Source organism: Felis catus, chromosome D1, assembly GCF_018350175.1.
Source record: "Felis catus isolate Fca126 chromosome D1, F.catus_Fca126_mat1.0, whole genome shotgun sequence".
Taxonomy (NCBI): domain Eukaryota; kingdom Metazoa; phylum Chordata; class Mammalia; order Carnivora; family Felidae; genus Felis; species Felis catus.
The window spans coordinates 109725209-109738627 of record NC_058377.1 but is presented as its reverse complement, the minus strand read 5'-3'; the positions used below and the strand labels follow the sequence as shown (position 1 = coordinate 109738627).

The following is a 13419-nucleotide window of genomic DNA, read 5'->3' as shown; positions in this document are numbered from 1 at the left end:
CCCGTTTGGGCGGGTGTGGTGAGTTAGATACACCATCAGCACATAAAAGGGCAACTTTGATGCGGGCTTCTATGGAAGCCGCAGAAAGCTGAAGTTGAGGCTGGTCTGGTTCTGGTGTCAGCCCTCCAGGCTGATGCAGGAAGTGCCCTGAACTTGGTAAGAAATCTTGTAGATTTCATGCTAAACCCTTCTTCGGTGGAGCGCCTGGGTGGCTCAGTCAGTTAAGCGTCTGACTTCAGCTCAGGTCATGATCTCACAGTTCATGGGTTCGAGCCCCGCGTCGGGCTCTGTGCTGACAGCTCAGGGCCTGGAGCCTGTTTCAGATTCTGTGTCTCCCTCTCTCTCTGTCCCTCCCCTGTTCACGCTGTCTGTCTCAAGAATAAATAAACATTAAAAAAAAATTTTTTTTAATAAAAATAAATAAACCCTTCCTTGGGCAGAAAAGCGTATGCACTGTGCACCAACGTCAGGAACCACAAGTGCCTGTCAACAGGTGTGTGAATGCATCGGGGTATAGTCACATGGCAGACCTGTAGCAAAGGGAGAGAAACTACCACCACCTGCAACAAGGTGGTTGAATTTCACCCGCAGGTGGTGGTGAATGGTGCTTATCGTGTCAAGTGAAATAAGCCAGACACAAAAGAACACATGCTGTATGATTCCATTTACTTATTCCATTTATATGTTTAAAAAAACCAGGCAAAACTACTCTCTGTTGTTGGCAGTCAGGATGGCGGTTACCATGAGGGTGGTGGCTGGGAGGGCCTAAGGGGATTCTGGGAGGCTCCTCATGTTCTGTTTTGTTGTTGTTGTTGTTGTTTTCAAGTTTACGTATTTATTTATTTTGAGAGAGAGAGAGAGAGAGAGAGCACAAGCGGGAGGAGGGGCAGAGAGAAGGAAAGACAAAAATCCCAAGCAGGCTCTGCACCATCGGTACAGAGCCCGATTTGGGGCTGGAACTCACAAACTGTTGAGATCATGACCTAAGCCGAGGTCAAGAGTCAGACGCTTAACCAGCTGCGCCACCCAGGCGCCCCTCATGTTCTGGTTTTGATCTTGGTGTTGGCTCCTGGGTGTGTTCATTTTGTGAAAATTCCCAGCATGGGACACTTACAGTTTGCATGCATTTCTGCATGCATGATCCACTTCTGTCTACAAAAACAAAAGCACCTCCTGTGCCTGCCCACCACACTGGAATAAAAGCCAGACTCCTTTCTGTGGTCCGTAAGGCCCTGCTGGTCTCTCCGACCTGTCCTATCGTCCTCCTCCTCACCCACCGATCTCCCGCCTCTCAGGCCTTCTGGTGTTCCTGACACCTGCCAAACCATTTTCCACCTCAGGGATTCTCGCTTGCTGGTTCCTCTGCCTGGAAGGCTCTTTCCCTGCCCGTGCTCCCTCTATCCCCTCAACATCACCCTCAAGCAGTCACCTCTACAGAGAGGCCCTTCTGACTACCCCACAGAGAGTCCTCCACCCACAGTCATTTCCTTCAAAACACCAGCCGTGATCTGCAATTATTTCATGTATTTGTTTACAGTTAATTTTCTGCCTCCCCCACTAGCCTAACAGTCGCAAACACACGGCACAGTTACTGTTTGCCAAGTGTTCCTCTAACATTGTATTAAGGCATTGAGTCCCCACCCCAACCCCATGGGGAGACACTACTTTTAGGCCTATTTTACAGTTGAGGCAACTGGGGCTCAGAGAGGTTATGAGGTTACATGTAACTTGCTCGTGGTCACACAGCTGAAAAGCAGCAAAGCTGGGGTTTGAACCCAGGGAGCCTGGCCCCGGAGTCTCTGCTTCAACTCTACACTTTGACAATGTTGCCTATCTTCTTCCTCGTAACCTAGCTGGGATGGTGCCTGGCATACAGTAGGTACTCAATCAATGTTTGCTATGTGGATAGTAAATGAACGAATGAGAGAATGAAGGGTTAGTGGAAAGTGGGGGGGAGGGGCTTGGATCCCAGAGTGGGTGTTGAGGAGAGGAGGTGTGCGATGGTATCTGGAGTCCCAACAGCAAGCTAACCAGGGAACTGAGAGCAGTTGGAGGTTCTGATACAGTTGGAACTGACTGTAAGCCGTGGTCAAGGCCAAGGCCTTACCTGGGTCTGGGCTCAGGCACATCTCCTGCCGAAGTTGAGCCCACTTGCAGCCTCCCCTACAGACGCTGCAAGGCACAGAGGTCTGGGGCTTTGGTGTCCCCTCAACCCTACAGTCCACACTCTGAAGGCCCTGGCTCTGGAATCGTGGGTCTCCACTGTGGATGTCCTGGGTGTCACATTCGCTCCCATTCGGCCATTCCCAAGAGTCCCACAGCTCTTCGGACTCCCTCTCACCCCACCTCCAGAAGCCAGGACCACCCCAGAAGAAACTCCCAGTTCTACCTGTGAGTTCTGGAAAGTTCTCTGTGCTTGGTCTCAGTTTTCCCATTCCCTCCCATCAACTGGGATCATCTGTCCCGATATCACCAACTGTTGTGAGGATTACACGGTGTAACAGCCAGGAAGATACTTCGCTTGAATCCCAGTTCGGTATGATTACTTCAAGAAAATATGGGGGCAGGTAACAGCGGCGGCTCCCATTGGCTGAGGGCTTGCTGTATGCCACTCATGCGCCCCTTTACTGCCCCTCCAGCCTTGTGAGGCTCATCCCCGTCTTGCGGATGAAGGCACTGAGCTCAGAGAAGGGAAGCCACTTGCACATACTGGGAATTCACGTTTACATCTGCCTGACCTCAGAGCTCATGCCCAGGGGCATGAGGGCTGAGCCCGTCCAAAAATGAAAGAGTCGGGCCCTCGGAGGTGACAGGTCTCAAGATGCAGGGCGAGGAGTGGCCAGCCAGGGCCCGGACAATGTAGAGACGTGCTGGGTTCCCTGCCAGGACCCCCAGACTGGCTGGCTGGATTCATGCCTCCCGTTTTCTCATTCACTGTCACACTCTAAGGCTGATGGGGGAAACGGGCAGAGCGCAGGAGAGGAGTCATGCCATGAGTTAACGGTGGATGGGGGTTGTGGCACTCTGTCTCCACCCCCACCTCCAAAGCCCAGGCCCTGTAGGGTGCCCGGTGCCTCCCCCGCCCCTTTCCCAGGCTACCCACCCCCGGTGCCCTCTTGGCCACGCTCTGCTCCTTCTGTGGCATCTCCCACCTCAACCTCATCTTTGCCTCGGCGGCCCACAGTGCTGGTCTGAGGTGCGAAGGCGAGCTGGGGACACCATTAGGGGCCCCGAGTGCTTAGAGCTAGGGGGACCCGCTCCGCATTGGGCAGGCACCGAGGCTTCTTAACCCCTCGGCCCCAGTGGCCCCTGGGACTGGGCAGGGTGTCGTCACAGACGGTAGCTGGGAGCCAGGATGGTGGGGGATGTGGAGATGTGCAGAGTAAGCAGCAGCGGAGGAGGGGCAGAGCTGGCGGCGGGGGCGGGGGAGGGGGGCAGGGTGCTGAACAGCAGGGGAAGATCAGGCCCCCGCAGCCGTGTTAGTGATTTTCAAACTTTATGCCCAGAACCCTTTCTTTATGAAACAAATCAAAGGGATCTGTTCCCATTGAAGCCAGAGCTTCCTCTCCATCCTGGGGCTCTGGGAAGCATAGTCTGAGGTTCAGTTCACTGAGGTCTATTTTGGGGGTGCCCAGGTTGTAGCTGAATAATGGCCCTCTGAAGATGATCATATTCTCATCCCCCAAACCGTGAATATTACCTCCCGTTGTAAAAGGGAAGTTGTGTGTGTGATTAAGTTAAGGGCCTTGCGATGAGAGTCTCCTGGATTATCACCGGGAGCCCAGCGTGATCGCAGGGGCCTTTATAGGAGCGAGGCAGGAGGGCCGGAGTCAGAGAATAGGCAAGCGACAAAAGGCCAAGTGATGCCGGGCCATGAGCCAAGGAATGAGGACGGCTTCTAGAAACAGGAGAAAAGCAAGGAAATGGATTCTCCTCTCAAGCTTCCAGAAGGAACTAATCCTGCTGAGATCTTGATTCTAGCCCTGTAAGACCCATTTCAGATTCCTGACCTCGAGACTGCAGGAGAATAAATTTAAGCCTCGATTGTGCAGTAATTTTTTATTTTGTGTGGCAAAAGGAAGCTAATGCACCCAGGCGGGTCTTGAGTAACCAGCTTCAGGAAGGCCAGAAGCAGGCATGGGGAATGGGGGGGTGGGGGTGCACTGCCTTCTGCAGAGACGTCTGGGAAGAGGGCTGGCTTGAGGGTGAATCGGTTCCCAAGCTTCTGGTGGCTCTAGTATTCCGCCATATTCTGGGATCATGTCGCTCAGCATAGCAAGTGTGGCTTATGCCCTGGCCAGGGACTCCCTGTCTTCTCCTCTATCTGCCGCTTTCCTGGACCCAGGAAAGGTAGGGCCAGCCAACGGGTCTCCTGAAAGGAGGCAGACAGGGCGCTGCCCCCGGGGCTTATACTCTAGTGAGGAAGATAAGAGGTGAACAAGCAAGGTAACAAGATACTTAACGGATTTCGAGAACTTGACCAGTGAGCAGGGTGACGTGACAGAGAGTGGCTAGGTGGTCAAGGAAGGCTTCTGAGGAGGTGACATTTGAGCTAGACCTACAACGATAGGACTCTGGGGCAGTCCAGGCAGAGGAAACAGCGAGTGTCAAGGCCCTGGGGCAGCGGGGAGCCTTGTGCAATCAGAGGGCCTGGCAGGTTTAGGCAATGGCGATAAAGGTCCCCTCAGAAGGAGTAGGGACCACCATGATCTAACGTCAGTTTTCGTGACTTCTTCTCTGGCTACTCTGGGGAACAGGGATAGAGGGCAAGAGTTTGGAAGCTGTTGCAGGATTCAAGCAGAGACGGTGAGAGCTTGGAACCAAGTTTTTGTTTATTTTTTAAATGTTTTTTTTTTTTAATTTAATTTATTTATTTATTTATTTTTAATTATTTTTTTTTTCAATGTTTGTTTATTTTTGGGACAGAGAGAGACAGAGCACGAACGGGGGAGGGGCAGAGAGAGAGGGAGACACAGCATCGGAAACAGGCTCCAGGCTCCGAGCCGTCAGCCCAGAGCCCGACGCGGGGCTCGAACTCACGGACCGCGAGATCGTGACCTGGCTGAAGTCGGACGCTTGACCGACTGCGCCACCCAGGCGCCCCAATGTTTGTTTATTTTTGAGAGAGAGGGGAGGGGCAGAGAGAGAGAGGGAGACAGAGGATCCGAAGGGGGCTCTGTGCTGTCAGCACAGAGCCAGAGGCAGGGCTCAAACTCCTGCTCTGTGAGATCATGACCTGAGCCAAAGTCGGATGCTTAACTGGCTGAGCCGGAACCGACTTTTGTCAGGAAGAGGAGTGGACAGATTTAGGGTCTATCTCGGGGGCACAACAACCAGTTAAGAAGAGAAGGTGCTGTCATTCCTTCTACGCCATCCATGAGGCTCATAAAATAGAGTGTAGTTCCAGAACAAGCTTGCCTCGGGGAGATTCTGTGATGCCCCCCCCCCCTTTTTTTTTAAATTAAAAAAAAAATTTTTTTTTCAGTGTTTATTTATTTTTGGGACAGAGAGAGACAGAGCATGAACGAGGGAGGGGCAGAGAGAGAGGGAGACACAGAATCGGAAACAGGCTCCAGGCTCTGAGCCATCAGCCCAGAGCCTGACGTGGGGCTCGAACTCACGGACCGCGAGATCGTGACCTGGCTGAAGTCGGACGCTTAACCGACTGCGCCACCCAGGCGCCCCTTTTTATTTATTTTTGGGACAGAGAGAGACAGAGCATGAACGGGGGAGGGGCAGAGAGAGAGGGAGACACAGAATCGGAAACAGGCTCCAGGCTCCGAGCCATCAGCCCAGAGCCCGACGCGGGGCTCGAACTCACGGACCGCGAGATCGTGACCTGGCTGAAGTCGGATGCTTAACCGACTGCGCCACCCAGGCACCCCTGTGATGCCCCTTTTTGATAATATGTGCCACTTAGAGACTCTGTCTTCCACGTTTAAAGAAGCACTAGTCTAGCCTCTGAAATGGCCGAAAAGTTCTTTACATTTTTCCAAAAGCTTCTCTAGAAAATGCCAAAGAAGTGCATAACGCCCAGCACAAGTCCTTTCCTCCCGTCTTCTCTTACCCATGCCTGCTGCTCCCCAAATCTCTCTCTACCTGGCTCCAGACTCTGCTGAGTGCTCTGTTTGGGGCTCTCGCACCGCCTGCCCTCACCCTGCCTCTTGGTGCAGATGATGTTTCTCTCCAGCCATGAGCTCCTCAGCCTCCCAGGGAAATCCAGCCAGGCCTCCCTTGCTTTCTCCAGCCCCCCTCCTCCCCGTCCTTGCACAGTTTTTTCCGCTCACGTACAGGGAGGAGCTTTATAAAGATCCAAACGCGAAGGGGTTCCAGTAGTGAAAGCCACAACAGCTGGGATCTGTCAGGCCTGTTTCAAACCCTCTTTATATTTTCACGATCTCATTTAATCCCACCAGGTTGATGCTATAATTAACTCTTTTTGCTGACAGAGAACCCAGGTCCAGTAAAGCTGAAATCATGGTCCATGTCGAGCCCCCGTACCAGGCCCCAGATCCTGGACGCTGTCTCTCTCCAAGAAGCCCCTTAACTTCCCTTTGTTCCTGGTTGGGGATCGCATCGTACCCGAGGGCACCCACCCTGCCTGATCCTGCATGCCTCCCTCATCCTCGTCAGGGTAAGGATGTGTCTCCAGCACAGCTCCTTGGAGAATTCCCCACTTGGGTGCAGAGAGCATGAGGCCAAGGGGCTGGGACCCAGGTTGGGGAGGGCCTGGAGATGTGTGTTTGGGGGCAGGGACTCGTTCTCCCCAGCTCCACTGTTGTAACACTCCGCTCAGGGGACGATGAGTCTCTGCACCCACAGGACACCCAGGCTGCCTCATTCATGCGTGGTTCAGAGCCTCTTGGTTGGGGGAGCTGCCACTGACGTTAGGGCAGAGGAAATTCAAGTCAAAGTGTAGCTCTGGGTGTAAGGCGAGGTGGGGGGCCCCTTCCAGCCACCCAGGACGTGCTCACAGAGACCTGTCTGCCGGCCACTCTCCCCTGCTGGGTATCTGTCTGTCCATCTGCCTCTGTGGCTTGGAGGCCCAAGTTTGCTGTGACTCTTCCCACCTCCCTCTTGAGGCCCACGTTCACCGGCTGGGAGTGTCCTTGCATTACTCCTGCCCCTGTTTTAGGCATTCCCAGCTGCCAGGAAACACCACTGTAGGAGGTGTTCCCAGATGCCTGTGGAGGGCAAGACAGGAAGCTTAGGCCCATCTGTGTCCTCAGACGCCCATGACAAACCTTGTTGCTGCCTCCATTTGAATGAAAACAGCTGTGTGACCAGCCCAGCACCCACCCCTTTCCTTCCCCTCAGCCTTTATTCTCCAGCCTGGGTCTCACCCACAAGGCTCCAGGTTCCCACCAGGTCCCAGGTGCCAGGGACATGCCTCGCTCACAGCCCGACCTCGGTGCCCAGGCAGAAGGCAGGCTGGCAGGGGGGCCTTCTCTAGCCATCTCCAGAGAAGCTGGTGCTGGGGAGGTAGGGAAGCTAGCCCGTGGTGTCTGTGGCCCCCCATTCCATCCACTCACCCCCCCCCCCAACCTCCCAGGTATCTGCTCTGGGCACACTGTTTGGATTCCCAGTCGCTGAGTTCATCAATAATGTTCTCCCAACAAGCACTGTCTATGGGGATGCAGAGGCGAAGGCGACACTGTTCCTGATCCCTGAATGCTCCTAGGCTGGTGGGATAGTGTAGCTGCATGAACTGTGAAACACCCCCCCTCCGCCCCCCAAAGATCTGTCCGAGTCCTAACTCCCAGCACCTGTGAATGTAACCTTTTTTAGGAATCAGGTCTTTCCTGAGATAATTTAAGATCTCAAGGTGAGATTGCCTTGGATATAGAGTGAGCCCTAAATCCGATGGCTGGGGGCCTCTTAAGGGAAGACCACAGACACAGAGACACAGAGAGAAGGCCGTGTGAAGACGAGGCAGAGGGTGGATGTAGAAAGCCCAAGCGAAAAAAGGGTTGCTGGTCACGACCAGAAGCAGGGAGAGAGGCCTGGAAGAGAGTCTCCCTCAAGCCTCCAGAGGGAACCGAACCAGCCCTAACAACACGTCGATTTCAGACTTCTGGCCTCCAGAACTGTGAGGGGATAGACTTCTGTTGTTTTAAGCTGCCAAGCTCGTGGTCATTTGTTATAGCAGCCCCTAATACAGATGGCACGAACCCCAACCTGTGCCAGAGCCACAGGAGTGCCACGGGAGTGCCACGGGAGTATGGGGGCGGAAAGGCCCAGAGAAAGCTTCTCAGCCAAGGCCACACTTGACATGGGCCTGGAACCACGCAGGGAAGAGAAGGGTCGGGAGGACCTCATACTTGAGGGTCCAAGGCAGGACCATCTGGTGTGCTCAGCGTCCAGCTAAATGGCTGATGGGGCCTCGGCCCAGGGAGGGAGGTTGTGGGCCAGGAGCCCAGGGGGAGTGAAGGGGATGAACCCAAGGCCTGAAGGCCTTGAATGGCAGGGTTGGGGCAAAGAGGAGAGAGGTAGGAATCTTGGCTGAAAACCAGAAAGGTCTGGATGGCTCACTCAGCTCCGGAAGGGCTGTAGGGAGAAGAGGGAGGTGTGATCCAACTGCGCCTTGAACACCACCTGTCAGAAGAAGCTTTGGGAAGCAGATGTCAGCTCAGCAGAAACAAGAACTTGCTCACGGTCAGAGTCTCCCAAAGCGAAAGCATCCCCAAGAGGCACCAAGCTCCCACCAAAGGAGAACATAAATAAGAGACCTCAGCACTGGATGGGGTTTGTTACAGGGGATCCGTCAGGGCCCCTTTCCGTCCCGAGACCCTATACTTTGCCTGGCTGGGCCTCTCTCCCCTCCCCGGCAGCCAGCCTTGGGTCTCTCCCTACCCCACCCAGTGACTTGATTACCCTGACCTACTCTGGCTCAAGCCACCCACACCCCCTTTCCTGCCAGACTCTGGAGCCTGTCACCTGGGAGACATAGATCTCATCCCCTGAGGCCCAGAACTCAAGAATAACAAGTAGATTCTTGCTGCCACTTCCCAAAAGAAGGGCTGACTCGGGGCGCCTGGGTGGCTCAGTCGGTTGGGCGGCCGACTTCGGCTCGGGTCGTGATCTCGCGGTCTGTGGGTTCGAGCCCCGCGTCGGGCTCTGTGCTGACAGCTCAGAGCCTGGAGCCTGTTTCGGATTCTGTGTCTCCCTCTCTCTGACCCTCCCCCATTCAGGCTCTGTCTCTCTCCGTCTCAAAAATAAATAAACATTAAAAAAAATTTTTTTTTTAATTAAAAAAAAAAAAAAAAAGGCTGACTCTCCTGGACCTCAAAGCCCCAGCTTCTGTCCCAAGGGTCCCTTCTCCTTGGGGAACAACCACTTCAGCCCCCTTTTAGCATGAGCCCACGTCACACTAAGAATCTTCCATCTGCTAACCTTCTCCACAACCTTCAGAGGCAGCACGTATGGTTCAGAGCACCAGAGTCACCATGTGACCGTGGGTTGAGTTTCTTGACCTTTTCTACGCCTCAGTTTCCTCAAACTGCCAAACAACCATAACTGCCTCCTTAGACAAGTTAGAATCTGGAGTGTGGCTCTTGTAAGTGATGGCTCTTATTTTTGTGGCCCATGGTGCTGATTTCAAGGCTCTTTTGCCCCATTCCCCTGCTGGCATTTTAAGCGCCTACATTTTCAGATGAAGGCTGGTCTGAGGGCCCATGAATGAGACAGACCCTACCCTCTTGAAGTTCACAGTCTGACAGAGGAGGCTAACTTGTAACCAAGAAGGTACAAGACAATGTGATAAGGGAGTACAGAGCATGGTGGGAATGTAAAGGAGTGTGGCTCACCCGATCTGAGGGGGAAGGCGTTCCCAGAGGGCTTCCTGGAGGAGGTGACCTTTACGCTAAGACCTGAAAGATGACCAGGCGTTGGCTAGGCAAGGCGGGTGGGAGAAGGCATGCCGAACAGAGGAAACTGGGCTGAAAAGAAGGAAGCACAGTTTGCTGGGCTGTAAGCTCCCTGAAAGCAGGGAGGGGGTCTGATCTGATCAACCTTGCATGTTCAGCACCTGGAATGTGCCCGGTAAATATGTGTTGAGGGAATGAAATTCAATTGGGGAGGGGAAAGGAGCAAGATGGGGCTGTGGAGGTCGAGAGGGGCCACGTCGGGCCTTGTGGGCTCCAGTAATGTGGACTTCAGCTCAAAGGCTTAAATGCACATTGCAAAGAATCTTTTTGCTGGGATGAGAGGGATAAGTGGCTGCGGGGTAGATCTGGAATTTTCTGCCACCCAGCACTAGCACCTGGCTTCAGCTCCAAGGCTCCAGCCTACTGGCCCATCCAGTCCTGGGGCCTCGTTCCCTGGACCTGGGCTTCCCCTGGCCTTCTCCTGCCCTTGACCCCCGGCTTGCACTCTTCCAGGTGCCTCACCTTTCCCTTGATCATGGACGGCCCCAGACTCTGAGTCTCTGTCTTTACCAGTAGTCCAGCTGCTGAGGCAACTGGCGGCTGGGTCTCCCTCTGCCTTTTGCAGTTGGTTTCTTGCCACTAGGGACCCTACCTAAGAACCTCACTTTTCCCACCTATACAATGGGCACTCCTCATCTTTGCCATCTCACAGGCTTGCTGTGAGGAGCCATGAGATGAGGGGGCAGCCCCCAAGAAGTGTGGGGCACGAGGTCAGGCCGGTCCTGCAGGCCCAGGCTCCCTCCATCTCCAGGCCCTGCTGGAGGAGGAACAGTGTCATGAGAAGACAGTCAAGGCACATTTCTTAAGCACCTGCTATGTGCCTGGGCCAGACTGGGAGACAAGTCCCTGACACCTAATGAGAATGTTGATTTCACAGGAGGTTTGTCACCAAGGGTGGGATTGTGACAGGGGACACTGTGAGGTTCAGAGCACGAGGCTCCCAGAGGGCCGAGGGGTTGGGGGGACTTCTGTGGGAAGCTCTTCAAAGACAGCCCAGTGCCTCCAACGCAGTTTGAAAGGGCCTACAACACCTGATACCTGGGGGAAATTATTGCCCTCAAATGAAGAAAAGCAAAGCAGAGTTAACATTTGGTCGTGCACAAATATTTTGTCAACTAGTAAACTGCACCTCAACGTAGTGTGGTAAAGAATCCTATTCACTGTGACATGAGGACACGGTTGGCATGACGGGTTGTGGGATGCTGCCTTCAGGAGGAGAACCTGGGGCTTTAGGAAAGTCTTAAGTGACCTTGGCCCCCAAGTCCTTTCCCTACTTCATCAGGCCTGGGGTTCCCTTGGCTCAGCATGTTTGGGGGTGAGACCAAAAAATGTGTGGCACCATCACCAACAAACCCCGTTAAAACAGGACAGAAGAATCACAGGAGTGCACCTCCCAAACCCTCCCCAGACCCTGAGCCATAGCTGAGGCTATCTTCCCCCAGAATGCCCAGAGAGGGGCGTCAGGGCCTCGTAGGCAAGAGCAGGATGCGAGGCAGTCACAGAAAGCATTTAGAGGTGGTGGCAGGTGTCACCGGCAGGGTGCTGGGCAAGCAGCTAACACAGAGCCAGAACAGTGCTAGTAAGACAAAGGGCATGAGCCCAGGAAGGAGTCTAGGGGACCTAGGGTTCAGGGGGGCTGGCTCCGCCCACCTCCTGCTACATCACAATGCCTACTGTCTACACTGTGACTCCTCCCTTGGCTCTAACCTGTCCTATCCACCCCTTAGGACCCAGCAGGACAAAGGTGGAGCCTGGACTTGGGCAAGGTGACTAGCTCCGAAATCACGCCACCCCTCCCCCTCGATGGAGCCTGGGACAGAGTTGGCCTGGAGGCTTCCAAGGGGGAGAAATGAACGAGTGAAGATTCTTCTTCTGGGTAATTCTTGAGACTGCTTTTTCTTTTTCTAGCCTGGGAGGTGGCAAAATATTTTCTCTTAATGTCTTGGGAAGCCAGAAATCAGGTCAGATATTTTTGTAGTATTTTCTCACTTGTACCTTCAGTTTCTCGTCTAGCCCTCCCTGTCCCTCGGGCCATACATTTTAAACTTCAGTCATAATGCCTTAGTAACTATTCCTTTGGCCTGGAATGCCTTTTACCTGTTTCTCTCCATATAAAACTCCTCTTCATCCTTCAAAACCCTCTCCTGCAATGCCTTTCATAACTGTTCCACCAGGTCAGAGATATGGCAACAACCTAAGTATCTGTCAGTTGACGAATGGATAAAGAAGATGTAGAAGACAGGTACAATGGAACATTATTCAGCCACGAGGAAGAAGGAAATTTTGCCATTTGTGACAACACGGATGAACCTTGAGGACACTATGCTAAGTGATAGGTCAGAGAAAGACAAATACCATATGATCTCACTTACGCATGGAATTAAAATAGCCAGACTGGGTGCCTGAGTGGCTCAGTCGGTTAAGCCTCTGACTCTTGATTTTGGCTCAAGTCATGATCCCACGATTCATGGGATTGAGCCCCGTGTGGGGCTCTGTGCTGACAGCATGGAGCCTGCTTGGGATTCTCTCTCTCCTTCTCTCTCTGTCCCCCTCACAAATAAACAAACAGACAAATAAGCAAATATTTAAATAAGCTTGTAAAAAAAAAAAAATTAGCCAGACTCAGAGATGCAGAGAGTAGAGTGGTGCTTACCAGGGCGGGGGAATGGGGAGTGGGGAGATAGATGTTGGTCAAAGGGTATAAATTTCCAGTTATGGATGAATAACTTCTGGGGACCTAATGTACAGCATGGTGATTACAGTCAATAATACTGTATTATATACTTGGAAAGTTGCCATGAGAGAAAAATCTTAAATGTTCTCACTCCAAAAAAAGAAAGAGTAATCATGTGATGCGATAGACGTATTGGTTAGCGCTATGGATCATTTTTCAATACTTAAGTATATTAAATCAATGCATCGTATACCTTAAATGTACACAATGTTCTATGTCGATCGTATCTCCATAAATCTGGAAAAAAGGAGTTATTTTTAAAGAAAGACTGGTTTCTGACAAATTATAAATGAGATCTGATGAAGGAATTCATGTATTTGACGCTCCTACAGTTTGTACTTAACTGTGGTTTTGGCTTTTACCTGGTAAGAGAATAAATCAAATGATTTTCCACTAAAATATATATATATATATATATATATATATATATATATATATATTTATGCACACACACACACACACACACAAGGAAGACAGAAATGTGACCAAGGATGGGGCACCTGGGTGGTGCCCAGTTGGTTGAGTGTCTGACTTCAGCTCAGGGCATCATCTCATGGTTTATGGGTTTGGGTCCAGAGTCGGGCTTGGCGCCGACAGCCAGAGCCTGCTTTGGGTTCTCTGTCTCCCTCTCTCTTTGCCCCTCCCTCGCTAGAGCTCGCTCTCTCTCTCTCTCCTCTCTCTCCCTCTCTCAAAAACAAATAAACATTGAAAAAAAAGTGTGACCAAAAGCAAACACTAGCAGGTAGCAGAGGGGGAATT

At 52.5% G+C, this 13419-nt stretch overlaps 1 long non-coding RNA gene across 3 annotated transcripts; it reads left to right on the top strand.

Annotated features, from left to right (window-relative positions):
* Positions 1-6617: 6617 nt before the first annotated feature.
* On the top strand, positions 6618-12357 carry LOC111556544. 3 transcript variants are annotated; one of them, XR_006586718.1, is made up of 3 exons: positions 6618-6634; positions 11654-11802; positions 12101-12357. It is a non-coding gene; the product is annotated as an uncharacterized LOC111556544 (long non-coding RNA). The 3 variants fall into 3 exon arrangements; XR_002736022.2 differs by lacking the exon at positions 6618-6634 and adding an exon at positions 10932-11069; XR_006586717.1 differs by lacking the exon at positions 6618-6634 and having other exon boundaries at positions 11643-11802.
* The last annotated feature ends 1062 nt before the right edge of the window (positions 12358-13419 follow it).